The sequence below is a fragment of the Helianthus annuus genome, chromosome 9 (assembly GCF_002127325.2).
Source record: "Helianthus annuus cultivar XRQ/B chromosome 9, HanXRQr2.0-SUNRISE, whole genome shotgun sequence".
Lineage (NCBI taxonomy): Eukaryota > Viridiplantae > Streptophyta > Magnoliopsida > Asterales > Asteraceae > Helianthus > Helianthus annuus.
The window spans coordinates 27182018-27203464 of NC_035441.2; the positions used below are offsets into that span (position 1 = coordinate 27182018).

General features: G+C 40.4%; 1 long non-coding RNA gene across 4 annotated transcripts; it reads right to left on the reverse strand.

Moving 5' to 3' along the window:
- Window positions 1–13120: 13120 nt before the first annotated feature.
- Window positions 13121–15263, reverse strand: LOC110877365. Of its 4 annotated transcripts, none has more exons than XR_004866789.1 (4): window positions 14827–15263; window positions 14447–14707; window positions 14317–14376; window positions 13121–13501 (listed from the first exon to the last, which is right to left on the reverse strand). It is a non-coding gene; the product is annotated as an uncharacterized LOC110877365 (long non-coding RNA). The 4 variants fall into 4 exon arrangements; XR_002556983.2 differs by adding an exon at window positions 14026–14138 and having other exon boundaries at window positions 14447–15263; XR_002556980.2 differs by having other exon boundaries at window positions 14447–15263.
- Window positions 15264–21447: the final 6184 nt, after the last annotated feature.

Consider the following 21447-nt stretch of genomic DNA (forward strand, 5'->3'; position numbering starts at 1 on the left):
TTGTTTACCCCAAGTTTCCCTTCCAAATGTTTACCAGTTGTCCCAAACCACCGGGACGCATGCTTGAGAAAATGCAATGAACTCACCTGGGGTTGCTCGGTATGATACACGAAAAGGTTCAGTTAAGCTACAATGTGATCAACCACGTCCTAGCATGTTTATCATACGAGTCAGGTTTGGTTCAAGTAAAACACGTATGGTTACACAGAGTTAACACGTTACAAACACGTATAGATCATGTCAACAGTTTATAATCAAGGCAATCCATTCAACTTGTGCAAATAATTATCAGCCCAATAGTACTCGGCCCAAATATATAACACATAAGTGAACTTGTGCGGTCCGGTTAGCTTTGGTGCAATTGATAGGCCTTGTGCGGGTGGGCCTTGGGCCTGTTCGGTCCAATAACAAATCAATAATTATCTAACAACACTATAGCCCAAATAACAAATAAACAACAATCTTGTGCGGTCCAGTTCGTCTTGTGCGATCGGGTTGTGCGACTGACTTTGGGCTTGTTCGGCCCAACAGCCTAATAACAATTCAGCTTGTGCGACTCGGATGGTTGGGCCGTGAACTTGTGCGAGCCCAACCATCTTGTGCGATCGGACTAGCCTTGTGCGTTCCACTTGGGTTGTGCGATCCGACCAGCCCAACCCAACATGCCCCCGGCCCAACAGTTTAAACAACCCGATAGCTTGTGCGGTTCAGTACCCTTGTGCGAGCGTGGGTCTCTTGTGCGTTCGGATCAGATTTGTGTGATCTGATTTTGTATAATTTGAACTTGTGCGATTGTTTAAACATTCCGGGTGTTATGCGAATCGGTTACAATTATTTAACAGTTTCCAGTTTTACATCAGTCAATCAACACAATATCTATTCATTCGGTTAACATAATATCGATCAAACAGCCAATTATCAACCGGTTTCTCATGAACCCTAATCAAAACATTCAACAACAACAACAACATACTCATCAACAATCAATCGGATCAACCCTACACATAACAACTTCATAGCCGATCAGTTTTTAATGCATGAATCTAGATCTATGGCATAACATCCGATTAATATGAACCTATTCTAATACACACATACAAACCGATTTTAAGAACACACATCAACCGATTAACAGACATTGAGTTTTAAATTCGTAATATGCATATCCGATTATCATGAATATACTCGATGTACATGTGTGAGCCGATTACAAACTTACTATCCAAACCAAGATGCAAACAATCCAAGAACACGTAACATCATTCAACACAACATCAATATTAAACACTAACCGATTGACAAAAGGTGATCTGATTCAAGGAACGATCTTCGCGAGAAGGGGAATGCTTGCCGTCGGGTTTGAGAGGGAGAGGGAGAGCTAGGGTTTTGTGTGTGTGGGTGTTGTAACAAAATGGGAGAACAACCCTAGAGGTGGGTGTTTGTACGTACAAGAGAAGTGGGCCGGCCCTCACTTGGGCTGCCCCTTGAAGTCCGATTGCAAGCTATACGGCCCAAAGGGCTTGTGCGTTGAGCTAATGTTGTGCGGTTTGGTTTGTTTATCATACATACACGTAACACATATAACACATAACGTTCATTATTCACAAAGTTCATATAATCACATGTCATAACATTAATCATTTAAGCAGTCAGCCAAGTTCACATACGTTACACACGATACAAAAACGGGCTTGAAATACGAGTTGTCACTGTATCCCCAACTAAAAAGAAATTTCGTCCCGAAATTTGGTACGTACTCACTGAGAAAGCTAGATAAGTTAAAGCTAAGTAAGTTATATCGTTTGCTGGTTTTCCTGGGGTGTCACATCCTCCCCAACTTGAAAGAAATTTCGTCCCAAAATTCACCAGTGATATCAAGAGTTGGTTCAATCCCTTGAACAATTGAGAACATTGAAGTTTTAACATATCCTTCCGTTCCTATGTGAACTTCTGTCCACGTATCGAATTTTAACAAGCCCTCATGATTGTCATATGACTCATGCTAGCGAACCTTGACTTCTTAGCCCATGCTTTCGATAGATTCCCAGATATATACAACTGATCTGATGACCTAAAATTCCGGTAAGGGTATCACCAGGGTTTCATCGGGCAACCACTGCCTTAAACCTAAGGCATACATACCATTACGATAGTTATCCCGTTTCATCAATTAGCCTGAGTTTGTGAGCCAAGTCACCGTTTCTTCCAGTAATCCGAATGTCTCACGCGTCGTAAAGTAAGTTTGCCATGTTTTCTATAGCATACCGCACCCCCCCCAGGGTGATGCTTTCGATATGACACGTTTGCCTACAACAAACTCCCAGTGTTTCCTAAGCTAATCAGTTTTCCTAGCGCTCATGCGCTGCCATCAAACAATTTCCGATCTAAGCAATGTTCGAGAGTTTTGAGCTCAAGTCCTGGACCTGCGATTACGTTGTCAACTACATTAGCCCAGCAAGGAGATTAGAGTTACTGTCCAGGTTATGCCTCAGCATGGGCTGCATTAGAGTTTCTCCCCAAGATAAGTGTCCTTCCCAAACGTTTACTAAAGTCAGTTATGCACATACTTACAACATGCCTTCGTGTGCTCAGATGGTTCGTCACTTTGCTCGATTGTCCTACAATAATAAGCAATGTTCATGTCAAGACGTGAGTCAAAAGTGTGCGCCATGCCCGCCTTAAATTAGGTATAGTCCAATAGGTAATAGGAGTTGGCACCTCATGCCTATAATCCGTCTCTTCCAGAGAAATTTTCACAAGCTGAGAAGACTCATCAATTCCCTTGACTGCAAGGAGGTGTGCTGGTCACATTCAGCGATCAACGATTGTTACTGTTTGTGTTTCCATTTCGAGTTGTGAATAGACTAGTGGCAGCATTCATAGCAGTCTGCTCCCATCTTCCACATAGGTGTTGCCAGTTTCTTATACTTCGCCTTGACTTTTCCCAAAGTCAACAGTCATACCCATACATTGTTAGACGGTTTTTCATGCCCAATCATCAGTACAAGATTTACATGTCCAAACATCTTTCTTTAAAATCCAGTTGAATAGAATTTTCGAAGCCGGTGTGTTTTGCTAACCACAATTTCCCTACCGTTGCTGTGAAATGAGATTTATAGTCGTTCTATGAGTTAATGAATATCGTTCGTTTCACCAAGGTTGCTCTTCCATGCCCCGCATGGACTCAACTTGAAAATTCTCTCCCAATAGTTCCCTAGTTTGTACAGAACGAGTTGGGTCAGGTGGGTTAGAGTCGATGGCGAGCTGCAAAGTCCATACACGTTCAGGTTCCACAATCGTAATCCACCCAGAAGTGCCATCCAACGATGCCATTTACTGATTTAGCTCTTTCGAAACCAGAGTACACGGAAGGCCCTCGTGATCGGTCTAAGTAACGCATTTGGTACCGTCCAAGTAATGCCTCCGTGTAACTCCAAAGACCACGGTTTCCACCACCAGTTGTGTGTCGTGCAGTTCTTCGTGAGTCGTTACTCTCTCATGTTGCGTCGACGTGTAACTGGGACTCTGATTCAAAACATAATGATATACCACTGTATTACCCATGCCCTTGGGTAAAAATGAGGCTCAGTACTTTACTGAATTAGGATTCGAAAGCTGAAGAGACGTCCTCTCGTTCTGTCTTTCGCGAACACGGCACCCCGTTGTGCTAAAGGGATCTAAGCTATGCGACCTTCGAAATTCCTGTGATAAATCAAGCGGAACCAAGAAATCGTTGTATCCTCGAAGGACTTTTAGTGTCGATCAGTTTCCAAAGAAAACGGGTCTTAGCGAGATTCACGTGCATTCCTACTTCGTTGGTTATATGACCCAAAAAGGGTACATCTCTCATTCAGAAGTTACTTTTATCAAGACTTCGCGCGGTGTGGCTTCTCCCTCAGGAGCTCTCAAATAAGATACAAAGTTGTCCATGATGTTCTTTTCTCCTGAAAAGGGTTCAAAATGTCACCCAATCGCATGGTCGGTTCGCATGATCCATGAGGCTGCTGGTGTGATGATCACTCTAAAGGTCATGGAGTACAAAGTTGTATGGCCGAATTGCGTCTAGTAAGCTTCTTTAAGAACCTTCTTCCCTTGGATTTCCATCTGATAATAATGCGCTCGTAATTTAATCCTCGAATGAAAGCTCGTCTCTTGTAACTAGTCGATCGGTTTTCGATACATGGCCGCGGAAAACGGTTCTCAACTGTCGTCTCGATGGGTGCTTGATAATTGGTACGTACACACAAAAAGGCTTATCTTCACGGATATAACTGGGGCTTCCCAAGGTGAGAATTAGGTCCAACAAACTCTTGTGCAATAATTCTCGTAGTAGATTACACGGTTCTTGCAACCCTCCTGGTGTAAGGCGGTAAGAGTATGAGTATTCGGAGCTCCCTCTAATCGTGAGATCACCGAGTTTCTGACTAATAGTTGTGGTAGTAGACCTGAAAGCTCCTCCAATTGCACTTTGTGATGAGTCACAACAATCGGTGAGTCCTCGATCCTATCTTACTTAGTCTGACTATTAGATATAGTTGCTAATACAGTGAGGTCCTCCTTCCATAGGCGCTTTCGAGGCTGTCATTACTGACATGATGCTAATCTTTTCACCACTCTGGTACTTTAGAGCATATAGTGACGCTAAATTTCTTCTCACAGGGTACGTCCGGGCGATATGTCCTAATAACCCACCAACACTAACTATTGCGCCGAAACTGCCAAGGATAGCAGAGGTAACACCGGTGTCGAATGTCTGTCCCCCGCAATATCGAGTTTGCATCCCAACTAACATATGCGGTTTCCGCTGACCTGCCATCAGCCAGTTTCATAACAGATTTGGTTTCAAGAAGCATCAGGGTTAAACGGAATCGAGCCGAAGCGATTTGCTATCCATCCAAACTACCATGTTGTTATTGTCCTGTCGTCGCCCACATCAACCCTAAATATCCTTTCGCGAGCACCACTGCCGGTGTTATTGTTACAATCACACGGATTTCTACCATACTGTCATCGCTCCCTTGGTTGTTGTCGTCTTGAATTATCAATTGCCATTACATGCCGTAGGCACCTTCATTTCCATATTGTAAGCTACTATTACAAGTACCTTGATGTCACGATAGTTGTTGCTTCTAACGTTGTTGCTCGAAACAGGACTCTACGATCCTTCACCAACGACGTCCATCTCTTCATATTTCGTGCTAAGTTCCAGGGTGCTACTCGTTGTGTTGGAAGTTACACAGTCCACATCCTGGTCGATTGTCATCGTTTATGTTTCGATTGACTCCTAAAAGTCGGCTCCCATAAGTTGCTGACTGGAATTAAGGATTCGTTTGGAGTCAAATCGTTGATGTTCATTGTCAACAATTGGAGTCGTTCAAATGCTGAAGTCAGTAGAGTACTATATTTTACCCTTATGCCCATCGTTCTTACAAGTTGACTGGGTAAAACACGGTAGGTTTCCAGAGTGTCGCAGGTGTGACCTCCCTTCAGGGTCTGAGATGTGAGTATATTGAGTTCCAACAACAAAGAGGAGTGAGGGGGAAAGAAAAGGGATTTAAACCAATCATGGATGCTGCAACATCCACTCAGGGACGTTCGTACAAGCACCTAGCATTCTACTTAGTTCGCTAGGCGTTCAAAGGGACGTTCAAGTGATACTCAATAACATTGCGATTCAAAAGGATTTAGAGAGAGGTGAGAAAGTCACATTCGAGTAGGAGACGATCACTGTTATGACTCCTATTAGTTTGTTACGTTTCACACTGATCAATTAACAGAGCGAAACCCCTCCTTCACTTGTTAAGCCTCACTGGGACTCGCATGCACCCCACATTATTATTATGTGTGCACCCACAATAATATTGTGATTTGCATGCTCATCTCAGCTCCTCCTAACTCATGTCGAATGGTTCCCCCAACTCGAATAGCAAACAGAGAGAATCACATAACATAAGTCACGAATGTTTAGGGAATTACCACCCTATCAGTCATATAACACGTGCATGGGATACGTAAGTTCATACTATCGTGTTTAACGTGCACCAGCATGCAATATCACATGTAAGTGTCCACTAGTTACGTAGTACAATGAGTATACGAAAGACGAACCTTGCAATCTGGAGCTGAGTGTCATGATCGATTTTCGAAGGTGTTCGGTTATAGTTTGGTTTTACAAAAACGTTTTAAAACCTAGTTCACTATAACCAGTGGCTCTGATACCAACTGTAACACCCCCAAAATTCCACCTGCGGAAACCCCGCGAGGCGTGTTACGCATCAGAGTTCGAGCCACCAATCACATTGAACCAAAGATAAATATTTAAATAAGTCATGACATTAATTACTAAAATAAGATGTCAATATGATATCAATTCTCAAAAGTTGTGTAGCGGAAGCATGTAATCGTTTAGCAATCACTCCATAATAATAACCAAAATCAATGTATTGTTTATAAGTGAATCCAAGAGTCTCGATCCATGACCACTCCAGCACTCCCAGATAGCAAGTCCATGTTCCAAGATTAACGACCTACAAGCATGCAAACAAGTGTGTCAGACTACGCTGGTGAGTTCAAGGTTTCGTTAACGTGTTGAGTTACCAGATGTATGTTAATGCAATTCAATGTTGCGTTACGATGTTGCTCATGTTAGATACCCTAGGGAGTGTGCCCATGTGTATCCGGGGAGTGGGTACCCCTTAACGACCGATTTGATTATTGTACCGTATGCAGCGTCAATGATGGGAATGCCTAACCCCAATGCCCGTAACCAGGCATTGGTCAAAGTCAAGGTATCAAACAACCTTGACAAGCTGTAGGAGGTCTTATATCCGCGTTGTATTCACAAGTTGTCCCATTAATTAGTTCACGCCCGTCCTTACGGCCCGGTGTGAGGGTGCCAAACCTAATAGCGCCATCAACTAATTACCCCATTGCCTTACAGGCAATCCGGTAGATGATTGTTTCTATGTTCCAGTTGTTTACCCCAAGTTTCCCTTCCAAATGTTTACCAGTTGTCCCAAACCACCGGGACGCATGCTTGAGAAAATGCAATGAACTCACCTGGGGTTGCTCGGTATGATACACGAAAAGGTTCAGTTAAGCTACAATGTGATCAACCACGTCCTAGCATGTTTATCATACGAGTCAGGTTTGGTTCAAGTAAAGCACGTATGGTTACACAGAGTTAACACGTTACAAACACGTATAGATCATGTCAACAGTTTATAATCAAGGCAATCCATTCAACTTGTGCAAATAATTATCAGCCCAATAGTACTCGGCCCAAGTATATAACACATAAGTGAACTTGTGCGGTCCGGTTAGCTTTGGTGCAATTGATAGGCCTTGTGCGGGTGGGCCTTGGGCCTGTTCGGTCCAATAACAAATCAATAATTATCTAACAACACTACAGCCCAAATAACAAATAAACAACAATCTTGTGCGGTCCAGTTCGTCTTGTGCGATCGGGTTGTGCGACTGACTTTGGGCTTGTTCGGTCCAACAGCCTAATAACAATTCAGCTTGTGCGACTCGGATGGTTGGGCCGTGAACTTGTGCGAGCCCAACCATCTTGTGCGATCGGACTAGCCTTGTGCGTTCCACTTGGGTTGTGCGATCCGACCAGCCCAACCCAACATGCCCCCGGCCCAACAGTTTAAACAACCCGATAGCTTGTGCGGTTCAGTACCCTTGTGCGAGCGTGGGTCTCTTGTGCGTTCGGATCAGATTTGTGTGATCTGATTTTGTATAATTTGAACTTGTGCGATTGTTTAAACATTCCGGATGTTATGCGAATCGGTTACAATTATTTAACAGTTTCCAGTTTTACATCAGTCAATCAACACAATATCTATTCATTCGGTTAACATAATATCGATCAAACAGCCAATTATCAACCGGTTTCTCATGAACCCTAATCAAAACATTCAACAACAACAACATACTCATCAACAATCAATCGGATCAACCCTACACATAACAACTTCATAGCCGATCAGTTTTTAATGCATGAATCTAGATCTATGGCATAACATCCGATTAATATGAACCTATTCTAATACACACATACAAACCGATTTTAAGAACACACATCAACCGATTAACAGACATTGAGTTTTAAATTCGTAATATGCATACCCGATTATCATGAATATACTCGATGTACATGTGTGAGCCGATTACAAACTTACTATCCAAACCAAGATGCAAACAATCCAAGAACACGTAACATCATTCAACACAACATCAATATTAAACACTAACCGATTGACAAAAGGTGATCCGATTCAAGGAACGATCTTCGCGAGAAGGGGAATGCTTGCCGTCGGGTTTGAGAGGGAGAGGGAGAGCTAGGGTTTTGTGTGTGTGGGTGTTGTAACAAAATGGGAGAACAACCCTAGAGGTGGGTGTTTGTACGTACAAGAGAAGTGGGCCGGCCCTCACTTGGGCTGCCCCTTGAAGTCCGATTGCAAGCTATACGGCCCAAAGGGCTTGTGCGTTGAGCTAATGTTGTGCGGTTTGGTTTGTTTATCATACATACACGTAACACATATAACACATAACGTTCATTATTCACAAAGTTCATATAATCACATGTCATAACATTAATCATTTAAGCAGTCAGCCAAGTTCACATACGTTACACACGATACAAAAACGGGCTTGAAATACGAGTTGTCACAGAGACGGCTGCTCAAACGGGTTGTACGCTGAGGGACCGGCGTACGCAGGTATTGGGTTATCATAACCAAATGGTGGCGAAGGTGGTGCAACTGGCGCAAAATTCGCCTCTTGGATAGGGCTTGAAGGCCCTTCATCTTGCAGTGGCGGATAATGACTACCACTGGAGTGTCGAGGGGTGCTGAAATGAAATTCCCCTCTTCGAGTGGACATACGTGCACCTGATCTCCTACACCTTGGCGGCTCTTGAGGTGCTTGCTGAACTGGTGGCGGAGGAGGCGGTGGCGTGACAGCCACGAAACGCGGATCCTCGGAGGGATCCTGCTGCTACTGCTGATGAGGCGATGCTTGATGAGAGGGCGTAAAATACCATTCATGCTGGTTGAATAGCGCTTGGAAACTGTCTGGACCTTGATAGGGTGTTCTGTGGAAAGAAGATCCGTCAGAGATTTCAATAGGGTGTGTGGGAGTACCGCGCGCAGGTTCTATGGGATCCGTGTCCTCGTCCATATCTACCGCATTATCTTCGGAGAAATGGTCTTCAGGTCCTAAAGGGTTATAACCTATTGGCTCTTGGACATAATCAGTCGGGTTGAACTGGCCTTGGAAGAAAGGAGTAGGATCTCCATAGGAACGGTGCGAAACAGAACGCTGGAGAGGTATAAACGAAGGTTGAGGGTTACTGGGATCGTTCTCTGAATTTGGTCCAAAAGAGTGACGGTATGAAGGTTTCGAGCTGTGTGAGGTAGACCGTCTTGCTGGCTAAAAGAGGTTTCTTCTACGTCTCTGAGGTTCTTCGCTCCTCGTGCTGGAAGGAGCATGCATGTTCGAAGGTCCGGCCTCATGATCATTATAAGTAGTCATCGGCCCTTTGCCTCTTCCTCCTCTTCTAATCGCTGGTGGCATATTTCCTGCTTAACAATTCTTTAAATCATAATAAACGATAAAAGACAAACTGGAATAACAATTCGAATTTGTCCTATGTTCTTGTCTAGACTCAAGTATGTGCAATTGTGTCATTGAGATTAAACACAAAGGACTAGTGTTTAATTCACTCAACGTTGGCTCTGATACCAACCTGTCACACCCCGATTTCCACGTGTATCACCGGTGGGCCCGGTGGGGGATTACCGTGACGTAGTTGGCAACAATATAGTCAATCACACAATATATAAATGCACAGCGGAAGCATAAAGATAGATATATTCCAACTATCGAATGTAATATCCAAGTATCACCATCGTCGGAATATAATCCACAGGGGATCAAAATAAAATATAAAATATTTTTTCAACAGATATTGGCATCCCAAGCTTGCGAGACTCTAACGATGCTAAGGAGTGGCCAGCCTATTACGAATAGAACCTGCATTAATCTTTTTGGGGAAAATACGTCAGTTTACACTGGTAAATACATTCAACCGACACTTTTGAAAAATGTTTAATAAAATTGATTTGAATGCACAAGGCACAAACTCTTTATAACTTGGGATAATTTATCAATTAAATCTTGTAAAAGAATTACTTGTTCACTATGCGTTCGGTCGCCCGGGTCGTGCCGGGTTTAAGGTTAATAGACACGCCACAAAGCATAAAAGCCATGGCGGGAAAACCAATGGTTATACCTTTAATAATATAGACACATTGTCGGGTGTACGCCTACACCCGCGTGTCGAGGTCATGGCCATTTCATAAAATGATGCCAAGGATATCCGGGACATGGTCATTAAGCTCCCAAAGGCGTAAAGCCAACAAAACGTTTTTTTTAAATGGCCGATTAAATTATTCAATTAACCACCATACGATGGAAGATTTAATGCCCGACCAAGCGGTATTTTATATACCGTAACCCAAGCCTGTATAACGGAAAATAAGTTAAAAGTATTTATCTGAGCAAGTAATATCCTTAATAACAAATGCAAGTTTCTTTTACTGGTCTCCTATACTGGAACGAAGGTTTAAACAAACTATTAGAATCCTAACGGGTCTTTAATTTAGCCTTAGCTTAGACCGGTCAGTTTCAAAGGATATATACGGTTTAGTCGCGTGAAAGGCGAAAACCGGGAATGGAATGTGGTTTGGACCCAACAAGTTTGAAGACTTGTTTTATATGGGTAATATAACCACACTCTGGATTTTGGGGTAAAAACGATAAGGTTTGACCCGCTTCGGCTAGTTTATGTAAACTAGTTACATAACCCGAACCGTGCGCGCAAAAAGGTGTAACGGGTAACTGTAAGAGTCCTACACAGGTTTCCTAAGTCAATATGCTTTAAAGAGGTTGTGGTATCAGTAGGATACCTTCCATAATGCCCGTAACGAGTTTAAATCCATTATATGCCCCGTAGGGGTATTTCGGTCACTTTTAAAGATTATAAAAGAGGTTTCTGAGTTCTGCAGGAAATCTGAGTTTTCCGAACAGTTTATAAAGTCCATAATACTTTATTTATTATATAAAATCAGTAGCAACTGGAATCGGGTCAAAATACCTTATAGAACTCAAGTTATGTCCAAAAAAGGTAAATTCGGTAATTACCGAACCGATGCCATAACCGCAGGTTATGAGCAGGTTAAAAATAATTAAAAATCTTTAAAAATCCCAAAATATTATTTTACATCAGTGTGTAAAAGGTTTGGTGTCGAAATTTGGGTTTAGATAGGCTTTATGCTAAATGCGTCGTTAATTACAAAAGTTTTCTTTAATTGCGCTATTTAGCATAACTCCTATTCTAGACCTCGGATTGATATGAAATTTTAGGGACATGCTTAGAAATCAGTAACTAAGGTTATTGTCCTTTCACATGTCCAAAATTCTCGTTTTAAAGTAAAAAGGGCGTTACGGTCAACTTTTAAGCATTTAACGGAAATGCGCTAAAGACTCGGACAAACAACGAACCGGTCACAGAGGGTCATACCATCATGTAACCTGGTCCTAAGAGAGTCCTAAGGCATATCTAAAACATACTAAACCGGGTCAGAACTGGAGTCAACGCAAAAGTCAAAGTTTTGCGACTTTTGGTTCCGAACCGGGTTTATATAGCAAATGGTCGGATCAAACAAGCTTAGACTAGTTAATATACTTATTATCATGTTATATGAGTGTTAAAACAGGTTACACGCTATCTATATTACTGATTATGCATAAAATCGCAAAATAGCATTCTGTTGACTTTTTCTAAGCAAGTTTGACTCGACATTTGGACTAGTTAGAGTGAGAATCAGAGGGTGCCCTTTTAGGGGTTTAAAGCCCACATGATTACCAACATATAACTACCTTTGATTCGACAAACCACTGGACCATTTGTGATTTATCGTTAAGTCAATCGTTAGTTACGACGGATTGACTTTCAAGCTATAATTATGTAAAAACTAAACCACAAAGGGTTAGGCATACTTACTGAAGTCCTATGCACGACCAGAGATGAGTAGAGAGTGTTCTTGAGCTCCAGAAGTGATCAAGAAAGCAGGTTTGAGGTGTGGTTACAATGTGCACAACTCATGGCCTTTTATAGTGAAAATGGAAGCACAAGATCATCACAACTAAGGCTACAAGGGCTCCTTGATCATCAACATGTGTCCCTGGGTGCTAGGGGTCGTTTAGGGGGCGCCCATGCTCTCATAATGGCATTCTAAGGCGGTTAAAATAGCAAACAGTGAACCTGTCCCCAAATTCTGCAACTGGGGCTTTGACGCGGCCCGCGTAAGAGTTCATGTATCGTTTACGCGGGTCGCCTGAATCCCAATGTCAGGAAACGAATCTGCACCTGGCTCGCGGCCCGCGTAAGATCACTCAGATCTTTAACGCGGCCCGCCTGAGACTTGATTTCCAAGATTTTCAAATCTTTTGCCATCATTGCCCTGGCCTTTCGGTTTCGAAGGGGTAACTTTGCGTTTTGGGCCTCGTTTATTTACGAATAAGGGCCTCGGAACTTTTACCCAACTTATTAACCCTTGGTTAATTTATTATTACCAGAAAAGTCTTAATTTTCAAAGTTTGACGCTTTTAACCCTTTTTAACGAATTTGATCATAACTTTCTCGTTTTGAATTGGAACTTCGCGAAATTTATATTGCGCATTCTAGTGAGTATAATTTACCATTACAAACCCTCGGGTATGCCCAAAGGTCACTCAGAGGTATAACTTAAACATGTTGACATACTTGGCCCCTGTAGTTTGTAATTCCTCACTTTCTCCCATAATTCGTTCCATACGATCCATGATTTATTCGTTTGAAGGTACGAGCATCATTTGGGGTTACTATACAGTATATTTATCCCTCGTTGACATTTTTAACCCTCGAAGTTACATACTTTCAATGTTTGTCAACTTTGGTCCTTTATTTAGTGTTTAATACCACGTGTAAACTTATGACACGTGTCAATACATTATTGGACACAAAATTTCGAGGTGTTACATTTTATCTCTTATCATTATAAGAATGTAGTTGTGAATGAAGAGAATATAATATAATATTTTTCAAGTATGCAAGAAACGTTTTTGAAGGTTACAGTTTTGCGAGAACAGCCAAATTCGGTAATTAAGTACCTCTTATTTTGCAATGTTGCAGAACAGATATCTGAATTTCCTGTAATCTTACACCATCCGAGCTTTTCGAATGAAGGGACTTTGACCTTTGAGTGTATCTCCAGCTCATCAGACCGCAATTCAACATCTGAATATTTGGAAATTGACGGCACTGGAACATGACAATAACGCTTTATACTCTTATTAATGATAAATAAATAATAATTATGTTTAGGCTTCTCTTCATCACCAATGAGTCAACTCATCTTCAGGAGACTCCATATCAGAACCTTTACCACTGAAAGTCACACATTGTTTATCTGTCGTTATATATCCTATTACACAATTCTGGCATTTAACTACTTACAATACAAAGTGGGTATGCAAAATAATAAGGGGGTAACTGGATGTGCAGCCAAAAATTAAGGTTCATAAATATGATTCTGATTTTGATTCTTTAAGGTCAAATAATAGAATATTGGACCAGAAACAGATTTTGAAAAACTACAGTTGCATCTCTATCTTTTACTTTAAATGGTAATATGACAAATTGATTCTTATAGTTGTAATAATTACTTTAAGAACTCCCATTCAAACATCCCTATATCAATTAATGGTCAAAAACGCATTGATGATAACTTCAATCATCGGGATTACTTTGTTAACACATCAAAGCTATACATTTACAATAAACTGGATACCACATTGGCAATGGAATAAAAACAGACCAGTTAACAAAGTAATCATGAGATTTCAATTGGATGTAAGAATTTTTAGGGTTTTAGGTCGATCAATTGTGTCATTTGAGGTGGACTGGTTTACCTGAAAAAAGATGGAAAATGCGAAAGTTGCCGGCATCTGGATAGCGAAATCTCGCTTCTTCTTTTCAATCAGAAAATGACTCATCTTACCCCATCATAGTCTGATTCATTTCACTATAGCACCATAGCCACCAATTAGTTTCCAAAACCCACCATAGAAATGAATCAGACTATGATGGGGTAAGATGAGTCATTTTCTGATTGAAAAGAAGAAGCGAGATTTCGCTATCTCCCTAATCTAGTAATCCCCCTATCTTTATTATAGGGGACTCAATAAAAAACAAACCTATACCTGATATGAAGTTCCCCAATGTCAGTCCCTCTCTATCGATTTGTCTCCTGTATCTCTCTTCTGTTTAATAGCAAATACGTATTAAGAAACATCAATAGTTTTGTTCTAATAAGAAAAGTACTATGTGTACCTGACCCGTTACAACCCACAATCACCACTTTCTTTGAAGAAGTCAGAGCTACACTTCTCTCACCCTTCTTCTTTTGTTGCCCGTCTTAAAACAGCCATTGACTTCATCTAACAACTTAATATCCCTTGATCATTTCCAAAATCCACAACCAAAAACACCTCATCAGTTGTCCATACATAAACATCCAAAGTGCATAACAAAGCAAATCTGACAGAAATCGATACTCCGACTATATATCATCCTATCATTCAATCTATCAAACTACAAAATAACGAAATCATCTTCAAAAAACAGAAAATTCTAACAGTAAATAAATGATTTCTCACATGGCATTTTCACATATTAAAGTGAAAGAAATGAGAAAAACACATATTACTAACCCGGGATTGTTCAAGGGACCAATAATATTGCTGAATAAAAGTGCATTATCTCCTACACTATACCGATGATCAAATGATGAAGTTGTATTTTGGGGGAAAATGAGGTTTAGGATTATCAATAGCAGCAAAAAGAAACAGATCTGGCCCATAATGGATGATCTGGAAGAAGGATTTCAAGAAAAATCAACAAAATGAATGATCTAAACCTAGGGTAACTGATTCAGGTTTCAAGAAGATGGATGGCATCGATTGTTCAAAGATGCGAGTTAGGGTTTTCATACTAAAAAAAGGATAGAGTCAAAGAACATATAAAAAAATCGGAGTGAAGAAGAATCATTTGATTCGTGTTTATCCGCCGCCGTAAAATCCACTTCAAGCAATCTCCACTTTAGACATGGCTGCGCTAGGGTTTTGAGAGGGAAGATAGAGAGAAAAGAGTTATGTCCTGTTGTTGAATGAAAAGAGAACTTTAGAAACAATATATACTCGGGTCAAAATCCGGATCCCGTGTATGTCCATATCAAGAAAAAAAGACCCGAAATTTTGGAGCCACAACCAATTTCTAGATTGTCTAAGGTGATGCCACATCATTTTGCAAGCCCCCATATCATGCCACATAAGCCCTTATTTATCATGTTTATTATATATAATAGATTAGGATTCTGCTATTTGTACAACCAAAAATTATTTTGATACCCTGTATACTTAATACTTGTATCAGTCTTAGTGGGTGTTTGGGATTCCTTCTCAAAATGACTTATTGACTTATATAGAGCTAAAAGTCCTTTTGAGAAGGAGAACCTTACCCAAACATTATTGGAAGATGAGAAAAGCTTAGCCAAACACAAGCAGGATAAGGACTTTTTTCAAGGTTTTTTTTGTCTTCAAGAAGGAGAAAAGGAGAAGTCACAAATTGTGACTTCTTGAGAAGGAGAAGTCCTTCTGAGAAGGATAAGTCAAAAAGCTTAGCCAAACATGCCCTTATTGTACAAGCATATACACATGTCAATATACGGCCCATGTAGGTGTATACATGTCGTATACTTTTATTAAATTCTTTTTCAGAATGTGGGTCGTATGGATGTTATATGATAGTATACAAGTATACGGGTCATATAGAAGGTAAATTAAAAAAAAATCAATATTTAAGTTATTTGACTCGACCTAAGATTCCTCAATTCATGTGATGTTTTTACTAGACATAATATCCCTCGAAACATATGCGTATTATTTGACTAAGTCTAATATTTCTCGGTATACGAGTCAATTATTTGACGAGACGTAATATTCCATCAAAACTTACTATATAGTATATACTTCTTCATTATCATGAACTTGTTGAATATCTTGTGGGTCGTCCATACATTATGAGGCTGAACCCAGATGAAGAAAGGACACTGTGGCAGCTCGGACGTTAGAACATGGCCCCACGAGACATATTGTCAACCATTAAGTAGTCAAACCTCGACAATGTGTCCTGCAGCAAGAGCATATACAATGCGCGAGCGACATTGGCACTACAAGAAATTCGCACTACAAAAAATTGGAGTGTTTACCTTCATATAATTTACCTTTAATTGGAGTTAAGCTTGAACACCGGTATCCAGTACTTCATTAGCTTCATATTTTCTCCCGCCATAGTCCCCTAGTACATAAATGGGAGTTTTCCAGCTTTGTAGTTGAGGAGGTTCGTTCTATGCTCTACCATCAAGTCCCCCACTCCTACCCAAAACACATTGCTTTTTCTATATTTGACTTTAAAGCCTGAAGCAAGAAAAAAAAAACATCTTAGATCCTCGCAAGGTTCTTAACATTTGTCATATACCACTTCCATAGAATATCAGATCATCTGCATTGCAAAGTTGGGAGATCACTAGTCCTTAACTTGGAAGGATTATGTACCCAAGGTAGTCTTTTTCTTCGTTATTACCTTTTCCATTGCAAGGATAAAGAAGAATGGGGAAGGGGATCTCCTTATCTAAGCCCTTGTTTATGTTGTATTTCCGAGTTTCATTTAAGGAGAGAGGAGAATAGATTTGAAAGGAAGTAAAGAAAAATTGTGTTCTAGAGTTTGGAGTTATTTTTATGGAGAGAGAGAGAGGAAGATAAGATAAAAGAAGATAAGGGGGGGTGTTTAAGCTTAAATTCATCGTTTTAAATGGGACCGCCCTTCTCTTAGGGTGGAGGGTGCACTGCTTTCTTGTACTGATACAATATTTTAACCCTAAATTACCTTAACACCACAAAATCATTGGCAGCACTCATTTCAACTACTCTAGAACATTTTTGTTATTTTTAAATAAAAATAAAGTAAACATTCAAACACAGTTAAGCAAACAAAAATAAAAAAACAAATAACTAAACATAACTAAACAAATAAATAAAAAACACAATTCAAATAAAAATACAGTAAAACTTTTCCTCGTCTCACTCGAGGAGGTAGGGTAGATCTTGGGTTGCAAGATGTGCCACAAGATCAAATTGAAGTCAGCGAAGAAGCGACGGTAATAGCCTGCTAAACCAAGGAAGGAACGTATTTCTGTAGGGGTTTTAGGTGTACTCCAGTTCTTCACAGCTACAATTTTGGCAGGGTCTACATGAATTCCATTTTCATTGATTATGTGTCTTAAAAATTGAACTTCCTTAAGCCAAAATTCACATTTAGAGAATTTGGCATACAATTGTTCTTTCTTTAGGAGTTCCAAAATCAAACGAAGGTGTTGTTCATGTTCTGTTTTGGATTTGGAATAGATAAGGATATCATCAATAAAATTAAAAACAATAACGAATTTATCATCATAGGATTTGTAGACACGGTTCATTACGTCCATGAATACTGCATGGGCATTGGTCAAACCAAAAGGCACGACCATGAATTCATAGTGACCGTATCTAGTGCGGAAAGATGTTTTTGGAATGCTTTCCTCAATGATGCGAAGTTGGTGATAACCCAAACGAAGGTCGATTTTTAAGAAATGGTTGGCTCCTTGAAGTTGGTCAAAAAGGTCGTCAATACGAAGCAAAGGGTAGCGGTTTTTATAGTAAGCTTGTTAAATTTGCGATAGTCGATGCACATACGGAATGATCCGTCTTTCTTCTTCACGAAAAGAACGTGGGCTCCCCAAGGAGAGGAACTTAGGCGAATGAACCCTTTATCTGAGAGTTCTTGAAGTTGGCTTGCAAATTCTTTCATTTCCGAGGGTGCAAGACGATAATGAGATTTGGCAACAGGAGTGGCTCCAAAAAAAAAAAAAATTCTGGAAACTCTCGTATAACAGAGATATCTTGAAGTTTCTTTCCCTTATCCTTCTTTTCCACAACATGGGCTAAGAATGCCACGTACTTCTTGCATAAATAGCATTGAGCTGTATAACACGACGTGAGGTCAAACCCAGTATAAGGCTCTTCCCCGTAGATTTTGAGAGTGTCGCCAGATAAGAGAGGGATTCGAACGTATTTCTCATGGCAAACCACTTCAGCATGGTGCTTAGATAGCTAATCCATACCTACTATGATATCAAAGCTTCCTTGTTTCATAGGTGCGGGATCAATAGATAAAGTGTGGCCGTTAAGATCGAGAGCACAGTCATGAATAACAGAGTCATTAACAACTGGGGTTTCCATTAGCTATTTCTACTGTAATGGTTTTCTCTAACTTAGAATGTGGCATGGCAAGTAGTGGTTCAAAGTCAAGGGATACAAAGCTCTTGTCAGCACCAGTATCGAACAAAATAGAGGCATATTGGTTATTGATGAGAAACGTACCATTCACCACCTCGTTATTAGCTTGTGCCTGCGCAGTGTTGATATTGAAAGCACGACCTCTAGCTTGATTGTTATTGTTGAGCCTTGAGCACCGATTGCGGTAATGACCTGGATCTCCACATTCGAAACAAGTGCTAAGAGAGTAGTTAGGACGAGCAGGAACAACTGGCCGAGCAGGTGCGGGAAGTTGAGCAGGTTAAGCAGGAGCAGGTAGTTGAGCTGGTTGGATAGTAGCAGGTGCTGGGTTTTGCCTAAAACAACAATTATGAGCTAAATGCCCCAAACGCCCGCAATTGTTACACAATCGACATTGGATATGAGCTGCATGATGAAGATTGTAGTGGTTGCAAAAGGGTTGGTTTCCAGCATAAGGCTTTTTGTTTGGGTTCTGAGCTACTTGGGCTACAGGTGTTGGTTGGGTTGTGGGGGTTACTTGAGTAACATGAGTAGCTGATGTAACCACAACATAATGTTGATTGGGTTTACGTTTTTTGTTGTTGCGAGATGTTGCAGCTTTAGCATTGTTGGTTGTCTCCTCAGCAGCTTTATCCTTGCTTTCACCCTTCCTAAATAACTTTTTTGCTTTTACATGATTGTCAGTTAAAATTGCAACTAGACGAACAACTTCTTCAACAGTGACGGGTCTGCTTCCCAGTACATTGCTTTGAATCTCGAGAGGCAACCCGCCAGCGTACTTTCGATGGCTCTAGACACAGGTGTGACCATAGCAGGTATGAGTATACTAAGCTCGTGGAATCGCTTAGTATAAGCAAGGTTTTCTCCGCTATCCTGCTTAAGATGATAGAACTCATCCTCGAGTTTCTTGAGTTCATTCCTAGGGTAAATTCGTTCTTTATCAATTCCTTAAGCTCATTCCAAGTTAAAGCTATGGCAGCTTCAGGGCCACGGGTACGCTTCTCATGGTCCCACCACGTAAGTGCCCGTTGCAAGAGGACACTAGTGGCATATTGGACCTTGAGGTTATCAGAACAATTACTGTTCACGAAGGTGCTCTCCATACTTTTGAACCATTCCAAAAGTCCAGTGGCTCCTTCGCTACCAGTGAACCTCACTGGGTTGTAAGAGTTAAAATGTTTGTAGGTGCATGGAACGTTTCAATTATTGTTAGCGTTGGCAGCTTGATTGAGTTGGTTAAATAGATTTGGAAGGATAACAGCCATCTGCTGAGCGATGAGAGCAGCAACTTCCTGGTTTTGGTTGTTTTTGTTCTGAGGTTCATGACGAGGAGGCATTCTGTAAGAAAAAGAAAAGGAAATTTATTAAGTTGAAGATAGGATAACAAGAGAAAATCGAAATGTAAGGCAATAATGGAATGTAAAACAAGTAACACGAAGGCTCGTAATCATTTATCCATTAACTAAAACAAATAAATAAAAACATTGACTAATCAAAGTAATTAAGTTCAAATAATGTTTGGGAAGACATGCTTTAGCCTATAAGTGGACACTCACTCCAAGAATTCCCAGGTAAGCATAACTGTTCCTCGAGTTGGAATTTATACGAAATGCTTGCCTAGCCAGAAAACTCAGTGTACAGGAATCCACCCTTCTAGATTGCACGTATTCTTAATCATTATTTAAACCTAAGACTTGGATGAGATTTTGAAAATAGAGTAAATAACAAGTTTTGTCCTTTATGTTTACACCAAATTGCAGGCGTTGTCCTTTTGGCCAAAAGTTTACAGCCGGTGTCCTTAACCTTTCAAAATCTTGCACGTTATGTCCTTTAGTCCAAACCCAGTTAGAATTTTTGGTTAAATCTGGTCATGTGCCTTACACATGAGGGAATTGTTGTCATTTCATCTATTCAGGGACTATTGTGTAAAAACTTATGTTTAGGTACTAGTTTGTAATAAATTGAAAAATAAAGAAATATAATAACTATGTGTCTGTCACAACTACTACTGAAAGCTAGAGAACATCGGAATCGGATTAACGGTTGAGAACATTTGGTACGCTTTAATCACTTGTAAAATCTCATACGACGTACAACTCTGTAAGCTTCTACTAGACGTAGATCCATTGAACAGATTCTGAATTGCTTCTTTGAAGTAAAACGCAGCTCGTTGAAGCGGTTTTCAGGTTGGTGAATGGAGCCACTGGTTCAGCCGCGAGAGTATCACTTGCGCGAGCTGAAACGACTGTGTTTCGAAGCACTCGGCTAAACGAATCAACTCAGTTCTATAATCAAACTCGTTCGTGTGATTCGCATCTTCTTCACTCATCAAATTATTCAAATCGAAAAGGTTTTGGTTCAAATTTTGATCGAAATCTGAATAAGAAAAGGATGGAAGATCTGGTAGATCTAGTGATAGCCAGATCTATTCGAATTAGTATTAGAATTATTGTTAAAATCATCGTAAAGCCCTAATTCTCTCAAGAGAGAATCAGAATCCCATTCGTCAACCTGATTATTAATCATTCCATGTTCGAAACTGTCGTAAACGAAAGAGGTGAACTCTGATGAATTTTCGGTGACCGGAGAAGGAGGACTCCGGCGAATATCAAGGACTGATTTAGGTTTAGCAGTGATTGAAGAGACGAAGGGTAATTTCATTACTCTCAAAAGTATTGAAGGGAAGGAGTTTGATTATAGTTATAAGTTTCGTATGTATGGTTGAGTGTGTGTGGGGGTGGTGATTGTAGAGTTTTAAACGGTTGATGTGACAACCGGCACAAAACCAGTAATTTCTGTACAGTCTAATTATTATTAAATATCTGCAATTATGTGCTTAAATGTCAACATAGTCTGATTTCATGCTATACATATGAATTCATGTACGTTTTATACTTCAAATATTGCTTTATGAATTACTTTAGCGTTGCGTCAGAAAGA